The following is a 9091-nucleotide window of genomic DNA, read 5'->3' as shown; positions in this document are numbered from 1 at the left end:
CTCTTGCTCAGGCTGGTCTCGAACTCCTGACCTTGAGCGATCCACCCGCCTCGGCCTCCCAGAGTGCCAGGATTACAGGCGTGAGCCACCGTGCCCAGCCTGTGTCATTCACTCTTCATAATGATCGCACGAGATAGGTAATTTTATTACCCTCATTTAAAAGATGATAAATTCAGGCATAAAGAAATTAAATACCTTAAGAATTTGGCATTGAGTAAAAAAAAAAAGAAATTAAATATCTTGCCCAAGGTCATGCAGTTAGTAAGTGACAGAGCATGGACGTGAACTGTATGATTTGGGACCAGAGCCCATGCTCATAACTCACACCGCCTCCTGAGCAAGAGATTTGGAGCATGAGAGAGAGAGGGTCACAGAGACACTTCAGGAAAATCCATCTGGTTGTAAGATGGACTGGAAGCTGCTTTATTAAAAGTATCAGAATGAAGGTGACAAAATCGGCAGCAGAAAGCCTTGTGTCCTTCTCCACGAACACCCCATTCCTGGTTGGTTAACGCCTAGCTGGGTGACTGCCAAAGGTAACAACCTAGGCTGTGGGAATGGGAGGAGAGTGGGGCAACGGTGCGAGGCAGCTGTGGGTGGCATCCTGCAGGCATCCCATGCCCTAGCCTTAACCCTTCCATGCGAGGCTGGCCTCTGCCACACAGGCTGAAGGTGCGGGATTCCTGCTTCCCAGCCTTTCTTACAGCCAGAGCAAGGGCATACAACCAATCCTGGCAATGGAACTTTATGGGAAGTGTCCTGAGACCTGCTGCAAAATATTTTTTTCTCCAATAAAAAGAGACACAAAGGCCAGGAGCGGTGGCTCACGCCTGTAATCCTAGCACTCTGGGAGGCCGAGGCGGGAGGATCACTCGAGGTCAGGAGTTTGAGACCAGCCTGAGCAAGAGCGAGACCCTGTCTCTACTAAAAATACAAAGAAAAAATAAATAAAAAATAAATAAAAATACAAAGAAATGATCTGGACAACTAAAAGAAAAAAGAAAAAAAAAAATATATATATATATACATAAATGAGCTGGACATGGTGGCGCATACCTGTAGTCCCAGCTACCCAGGAGGCTGAGGCAGGAGGATCGCTTGAGCCCAGGAGTTTGAGGTTGCTGTGAGCTAGGCTGACGCCACGGCACTCTAGCCCGGGCAATAGAGTGAGACTCTGTCTCAAAAAAAAAAAAGACACAAAGGAGGAAATTCCCTTTTTTAAATTTTTATATTAATTTGTTTTCTCGCTGGATGCAGTAATGTCTATATAAGGCGCCTGCTACAGCCCATTCTAACTGTGAGGGAAGATGTGGCCCACATGGTGGGAATAATGGAAAACATCGAGATCTGGGACAACACGGTTGACCACTTCATCACAACCCTAGAACTGGCCAGGATTGGACGGATCTTTTGCTTTGTGCCAAATAAATTTGCTTAAGCCATGTGTGTTCTTAATTTATTGCCTGTAGGCTCCAAATGCAACCTTCAATATATGCTCTATGATAAACAAAGGAATTCCTTTAAGTAGTTCTCCTCTAACGTGAGCATGACATTAAGCCTTCTGAGTAGAGAACCCTCTGGAGGAACACTGCTGAAGAGGTTCTCCTGCTGTCTCCAACACATCCACACCACTAGGTGCTGATCACCGGCTCCCCGACCTGTACGCCAGCCTGTGACTTACTGCACCTGCAGGGCAGCTTCAGCCTGGCCCACATGCTATCCAGCGAGCTGAGCCACACACCTTCTCCAGTGAGATCTGAACCCCTTCCGAGCTGTCCTTCTTTGGGTCCTCTCCCTCAGCCCAGGGTGACGTGTAGAGTTTCCTTATATCTTATAGTGACTCTTTTATCATAGATCATAATAATTTATATTAAAATTCCCCCATTTCTAGCTCCTGATTAGACCCAAACTGCTACACCATGTTGAGCTGGCTTTTTGTATTACTTGCAGCCCAAATCATACCAACTGGCCCAACGTAACACTTAGCGATTTGTGGGATAGGACAGACAGATAAGAAAGACTCAATGGTGATCAAAGTTTCTAGGTTAGAAGGTTGGCTCTGCTAAGAACAGAAAGAGAGAACAGAAAAGGAGAAATGAATTTAAGCAGAAAGATGCTAAGTGTCTTTCTGAGCAATAGCAAATCTGAGGAGTATCCAAGAGGAGGTGCCCAGTAGGCGACTGGTCATGTTAATAGAGCACTGACCACGGGCAAGAAGTCTATACTGAAAGTAATTACCGGGAGGAACTTGCAAAGACAGGAGAGTTGACGTTGAGAGGAAGGCAATGAGGGGACAACTAGACATCAGCAAGGTGAAATAAATTGCCAGGGAGAGAATGAAAGAGAAAAGAGATCCTTGGTATGTTAGTTACCTATTGTGTAATAAATTTCCCCCTAATTCAGTAGCTTAAAACAACAATCGCCACTTATTAATTCTCACTAGTTTTTGTGGGTCAAGAATTGCATCAGGGCCCAGTAGGGATTGCTTATTTCTGCTCCATGATTTCTGGGCACTCAGCTGGAAGACTCGAAGGCTGGAGGCTGGAATCATGCGAAGGTTCTTTCACTCCCACATTTGGTGGCTGGTGCTGGCTGTCAGCTGAAACCTTGGCTGGAACATCTACATGTAGCCTCCACGTGTGGCCTAAGTTCCTTCAGACATGGTCGCTGGGCTCTGGGTCAAGCAGAAGGAGCGAGAAGGAAGAGTAAGAGAGGTGAGAGCGGCATCCTTCTTATGACTCAGCCTTGGGTCACAGGACACCAACTTCATCACACACTATGGATCAGGGCAGCCACCAGGCCCTGTCCAGATTCAGGGAGAGGAAACTAGAGCCCGGCTCCCGATGGGGAGAGCCACTCGCATTGTGAGAACAAAGTGTGGAGTGGGGTAAGTATCGAGATGTGGCTATCTTCAGAAAGTACAATTTGCCACACTCAGGGAGCACCACGGGTAGAGGAGAGGGAAAACAAGCCAAAAAAGGAGCAGAGACATAGAGTGGAAAGAAAATGAAGGGGATTTATAGGAGGAAGAAGAGAAGAGAAAGTCCCTATGAATTACCACCTGAGAACGGTGTGGAGCTGCATCATGAGAAGCACATACGAAAATGAATGCTGGTGGCTGTGATGGGAACACCAGCAGGAATATCAGTTTTAGGTTGGTGGTTTCAAAGAAAAGTCTTCAGATTAATTAGAGACACCCAGTACTGAAGTTCTCCAGCCGGGGAGAAGATGGAAAGATACAGTGCACTTTTAAACAAACCATTCCTTAGTTTCCTTATTTTGTAATGTTCTGTATTAGTAGGGTCAAAGACTGCATGAATAAATAAAAAACATTAGCTTTGTATGTGCCAGATTTCATTTGAGTAAGTTCTCTCATGAAACTATAACAAAAGCAAGGTGACTTATTGGAGTACCACCTTTCTCTTCCCTACTGGCTCTCTACAAAAGGCATAATTTAAAGAGAAGATAATAAAGTTAATTCAACAAACATACACTGAATATTTTTTAATTGATACTTGCTATAGTTTGAATGTGTCCTCCAAAGTCTACGTGTTAGGTACTTAATCCTGAAGGCAAGTGTTGGGAAGCGGGGCCTAATGGGAGGTGTTTGGGTCAGGAGAGCTTCACCCTCACGGATGAATTAATGCTGATTGTAAAATGGCTCGAGGCTGCAAGTCCAATCTCTTACTCTCACTCTCTCTGGTTCTTCTGCCTTCAACTGTGGGATGACGCAGTAAGAAGGCCCTCACCAGGTGCTGGCACCATGCTCTTGGACTTCCCAGCCTCCAGAACTGTGAGCTCATTAACTTCTTTATAAATCACCCAGTCTCAGGTATTCTGTTGTAGCTGCACAAACATACTAAGACAATACTATACTTGACACTGGGATGCAAAGCAATGAAGGCAAGTGCCCAGCGAGAGGGACTCACAGGGTAAGAGGAGAGACCAGTAAACAGTTCACTATTCACTGGGATAAGTAGGCAGGAAATTACCGACAGGGAACTAAGGGAGACAGAATTACCTCTCATTCTAACTGAATGAGGAATCTGACAGGGATCCCAGAGGAGATGATCTGAGCTGAATCTTAAAGGGAGGAGTGTTCAGGAAAAAAGGGAACTCGGTTTTAAAATAAAATAGCATGCAGATGGGAGAAAGCTTGCCTTGGAACGGAGCCTGTGACAGATTCTGGGAAATGTGCTTGGTTCTGTGTGGCCAAAGTACAGGTTAGAGTGAAGGAGTGGGGGAGATAGGGCCAGAGAGGGAAGCACAGGCCAGATTTTCAGGAACTTTGTGTTTTACTAAATATAAGTGAAACTGTGTGGCTTTTTAGCTGGGTAGCCACATAATCCCATTTTCATTCTAGGCAGATGGCACTGACGACCATGTGCGGGGCAGGTGTGGGGCACAGCTGGGGAGATTCCAGAGGTCGGGACTCAAAATATGGGGGGCCGTTGAAAGACCGTGCCATAACCTGGGTGTTCTGGGTTGAATTAAGGTCCTAGCGTTTAGTCCCTCAGAATGTGACCTTATTTGGAAATAAGGTTGCTGTAGATGTAATTAGTTAAGGTGAAGTCATTCTAAAGTAGGTTGGGCCCCCAATCCCGCACGGCAGGTGAAGGGGCAGGCACGTGCACAGGGGAACACCCCGTGCAGAGCCGAGTTAGGCTGTCACAAGCCAAGGAGCTCCCGAATCTGGGAAAGAGGCCTGGAACCGTCTTCCTTCAGAGGAAGGGGGGCCCCTGTGAACACCTTGATTTCCGACTTCCGGGCTCCAGAACTGTGAGACCATACATTTCAGTTGCTCTGAGCCACCCAGTTTGTGGCACTTTGTTACCGCAGCCCTAGAAAACAGATGCGGCAGGTAAGAAATGATGAACTCTCAAGTGAAGGACAGAGAGCAGCAACAGGGACAGAGAACAGCAAAGCTGATCGGAATCCCGGCACTGATTAGCAGTGGAGGTGGGAAGACAGATTAGGATGACTCCAGTTTCCAGCCGATGGCTGAGTATTTGGTGACGCGGCCCACTGAGAAGGAGAAAACCCCCCTAGACTGCAGCTCTGGGCCTGTGCTTTGCCCAGTGCTGGACCCTAGTGCCTAGAACAAGTAGTTATTCAATGAGTTGAAAAATGACTAAAAGAGGAAAAGTTTCTTTTTCATATCCATAATATACACCTAGATATTTTCAACATTTTCCACCTTCCTCACCAATTTTAAGGTTCCATATTTCTTTATATGGCCTTGTTTGCAATGTTCTCATTGTCTAGCTTTTGTCTCTCACGTCTATTATTCCCACCTTCTAAAGTGCATATTTTTTAAGCCAAAAAATCAGAACCCATGGTCCCTTAAAGAAAATGTACTTACAGACACAGTGCCTGGCACATAGTAAGTGCTCAATCAATCTACCTATTGTTATTATCAGAAGACTTGAACATGTGCTACTCTGAAACGAATCTGGGACCCCTAGTTGTCATGCCCTCTTCTTCGCCTTCCTGTCCCTCATGCGGCTTCTCACTCAGCCTCCTTCTCTGTCCTTCATTTCATTCCTAACCCTTCATTCTGACCACCTGCCTACCTCTTCCGCCACCACTCTTTTGACCTAAAATCAAAGAAAAATGGATTAGTTACCTATTGCAGCTTAACAAATTGCCCCAAAACCTGACAACTTAAAAAAAAAAACAATAAGCATGTATTATCTCTCACACCACCCGGCTCAGGTCTCTCCTAAGACTGCAGTTAGCTGGAAGCCAGGGTTGTGGCCATAGGAAGGCTTGCCTAGGGCTGAGTGGTCTGCTTCCAAGAGCTCACTCACGTGGCTGGCAAGTTTGTGCGGCTCTTGGTGGGAGGCCTCAGTTCCTCTCCACAGGGCTGCTCGAACATCCTCACAGCAAGGTGGCTGGCTTTCCCCCAGAGCAAGCAAGCTTGGAAACCGAGGTAGAAGCTGCAATGCCTTTTAGGACATCGCACACAGTCAGACTGGCCATATTCTAGTGAGTCACACGTGCTAATCCTTACATAACGTGAGAGGGACCTAACAAGAGCATTAATTCCAGAAGGGAGGCATTAATTCCAGAATTCCACTCCAGGCCACCTGGAGATCAGCACCTACAGAAAGACGAGGGGTAGAGAGGGCTGAAGAAGCACAGTGGGGAGGGAGATTGAATGTATATATAACAAAGGAAAAACAGACATCCAGGTGTGTCTTTTTTGTGAATTCTATATTCATTCATTCATTTCACTGTTTTTTCCTGCATTTTAAAAACTTTCTGTGAATTAAATTCATTAAAGTAAACACGAATCAGAATTTCATCTATGTGAAGTTATTTTTTTAAAACCATTAATTTTATCCCAGTGGCTAGGAAAAAATTATAATCATATTCCAGTTGGTGTTTGTGTGTCTTTTTAAAATAGGGTGTCAAAATTTTTATGACAAATTGTAAAATATCCCTTCCATTATCTCATGCCCCCTCCCTGTTCCTCTATATTAGCGTGTGGAATTGTTGTTCCTAAGAATTGAATTAATGCTTATAGACATGTTTATTTCAGCAGACCTGTGTCAGTGTTGCCCCGTATAAAAGGCAGCATTGACACACATCGCAAAAAACGCCAGCCGATCCCAACAAATCCTCCCCTGTGGAGCTGGTAACAGAGAGAGCTTTGGACAGCTGGCTTAGAACTCAGCCTCTGCCTATCATCTCTTTGACATTGGACAGGCCATTTAACCTCATGTCCACTTTCTTCATCTTAAACAAGGGTCAACAAACTTTCTTTAAAGGGGCAGATTGTAAATACTTTAGGCTTTGTGGACAATCTGGTGTCTGTCACAAACACTCAATGTGCTATCCTAGCATGAAAGCAGCTATAAACAGTACATAAGCAGATGAGCACGGCTATGTTCCAATAAAACTTTATTTACAAAAACAGGCAGCTGGCCAGATTGTGTCCAAGGGCTGAAGTTTACCAACCACTGATCTAGAAAATAGACATCCGTAGAGGACGTTGTGCCTGCCTGCTCACCATCTATTACACCCCAGCTGATTAGTCCAAGCCAATCAGAGTCGTCTATCCCCTGGGCCAAATTCCTGTAGAAACAGGCATGCCTAAGCCATTCTGCATGCTGAGACCTGTCTAGAGGGCTTACTGGAGGTTTCTGAGAAATCAGCATCCTTGCTCTTAAGAAACTGCTGCCTCACGAAGACAGCCCTCTCTGACCCCAGCATGGACAAGGAAGCTGATAGGCCGAACCAGGACTAGCCGCGTCCGACCAGCCTCAGGAAACCCTGACAGTGTGTATGGCCGAGAGCAGTCTGTCTCTGGACCTCACATGTAAGCTAAAAAAGTTTCCAGCTCCTCTTTATTGACTCTGAATTGGGTCATCTGTTATTTTGGCTAAAGGCATCCTAAGTGAAAACCTCATTCAAAGGGGAGTTGTAGATCTAGATGGGAAAATGTGTGACCATGGCATGCAAATTACAAACTATAGCTCTTCCCACTGGCCTCGGTGATATCAAATCACCCCTCCACAATCATCACCCTAACTGTACGCACATGCCTCTGACACAGTACTCCATCGAAAAGGAAAATCTTCCATCTCTCTTCAATGATTTTTAAAATTTTATTTATTTATTTTAGAGACAGGGTCTCATTGTGTCGCCCAGGCTGGAGTGCAGTGGGGGGATCACAGCTCACTGCGACCTCCAACTCCCAGGCTCAAGCAATCCTTCCAGCTCAGCTTTCTGAGTAGCTGGGACTAGAGGCACGCACCATCCAGGCCAGCTAATTTTTAAATTATTTTGTAGAGACAGGGCCTGGCCATGTTGCCCAGGCAGGTCTCAAACTCCCAGCCTCAAGCGATCCTCTGGCCTTGACCTCCCAAAGGGCTGGGATTATAGGTGGGAGCCGTTGTGCCCCACCTTGTGGTTTATTATTAAAAACAAAAAGTGCTAAGTACCTTATAAAGTTAAAACGCTCACAGTCTCATTCTCTTTCTCTTCCTCCCTCTACCCCCCTGAGGAGGTTAGCAGGACCACAGTATTTTTTTCTATTTCTTTTTTATTTTTCCATGGTGACCCAGTTCCATGATATAAAATTCGAAACAAAGAAATAAATTAAGTCGATATAACATTTCATAACTTGTATTGTTTTTGCTACTATGTTCCATGTACAGCATTCCAGAGATGGACAAGAAATTGCAGCTGTCATTTGTCAAGTCCCTATGGTGCGCCACCGATTGGATTGGGTGATTGACAGTCAACTCTCCCAGCACCCCTGTAAGGTATTACTATCTTCGCTTCACATATGAACAAATTGAGGTTCACAAGAGGCCAAAGCAACTTGCCTAGGGCTATAGAACAAGGAAGCGGAGGGACCTGGAGCTGGACCCAGGTCTGCGAGACCTCAAAGGCGATTCAGGGAGAACGACTCAGTTCAGCAGCTATAACAAGTGTGAGGCTGCCGGGAGCTCTTGTTCGTACAGTGCTGCTGGCTGCGGGGCTGAGTCTCCAAGGGTTGGACGCACCACGTCAGGGCAGCCGTGCAGAACTCTGGAAGTGCAGCTTAAACCATGATCGAGCAAAGGGACAAGCTGCCCGGCCAGTGAGACCGGTTAACTGGAGCTGAGATCGGCCACCTGGTGCTGTCATAGCAGCCCTTGCACACAGGGAAATTTGGTAACAGGCTCCAGTTCACACAGTGGTTAATGACAGAACTGGGACCCCAGTGGAATCCAGGGTCCTGATTGCAATTCCGCTCTTTCCCGCATAAACTGGCTACGTTTCCTTCAAGCCCAGAGTGAAACCCTCCTCCGCAGTGCCTTGGCTGACCTCTTGGGCCCCAGTGGCCTCCTGCTCTGAACGTTAAGGACACTCCTTAGCTCTGACTCTTGCTTGGCACTTACTGTATACCACCTTGTATCATTAGGTAATTTTCCATTTTTGTGCATTTATCCTGGTAAACTCAAAGACAGGGGCTATATATTACATTAATTTTTGTGTAAATCATATTATTTATATGTGTCCTCCACAGGACTTAGTACAAGACCAAGCGTGGAACAACACTTAAGTGCTGGATGTCGATTGCTATAGTAACAGAGAT

This window comes from Propithecus coquereli, unplaced genomic scaffold (genome assembly GCF_000956105.1).
Source record: "Propithecus coquereli isolate 6110/MARCELLA unplaced genomic scaffold, Pcoq_1.0 Scaffold25, whole genome shotgun sequence".
NCBI lineage: Eukaryota > Metazoa > Chordata > Mammalia > Primates > Indriidae > Propithecus > Propithecus coquereli.
Note: the sequence above shows the minus strand (reverse complement) of the source record.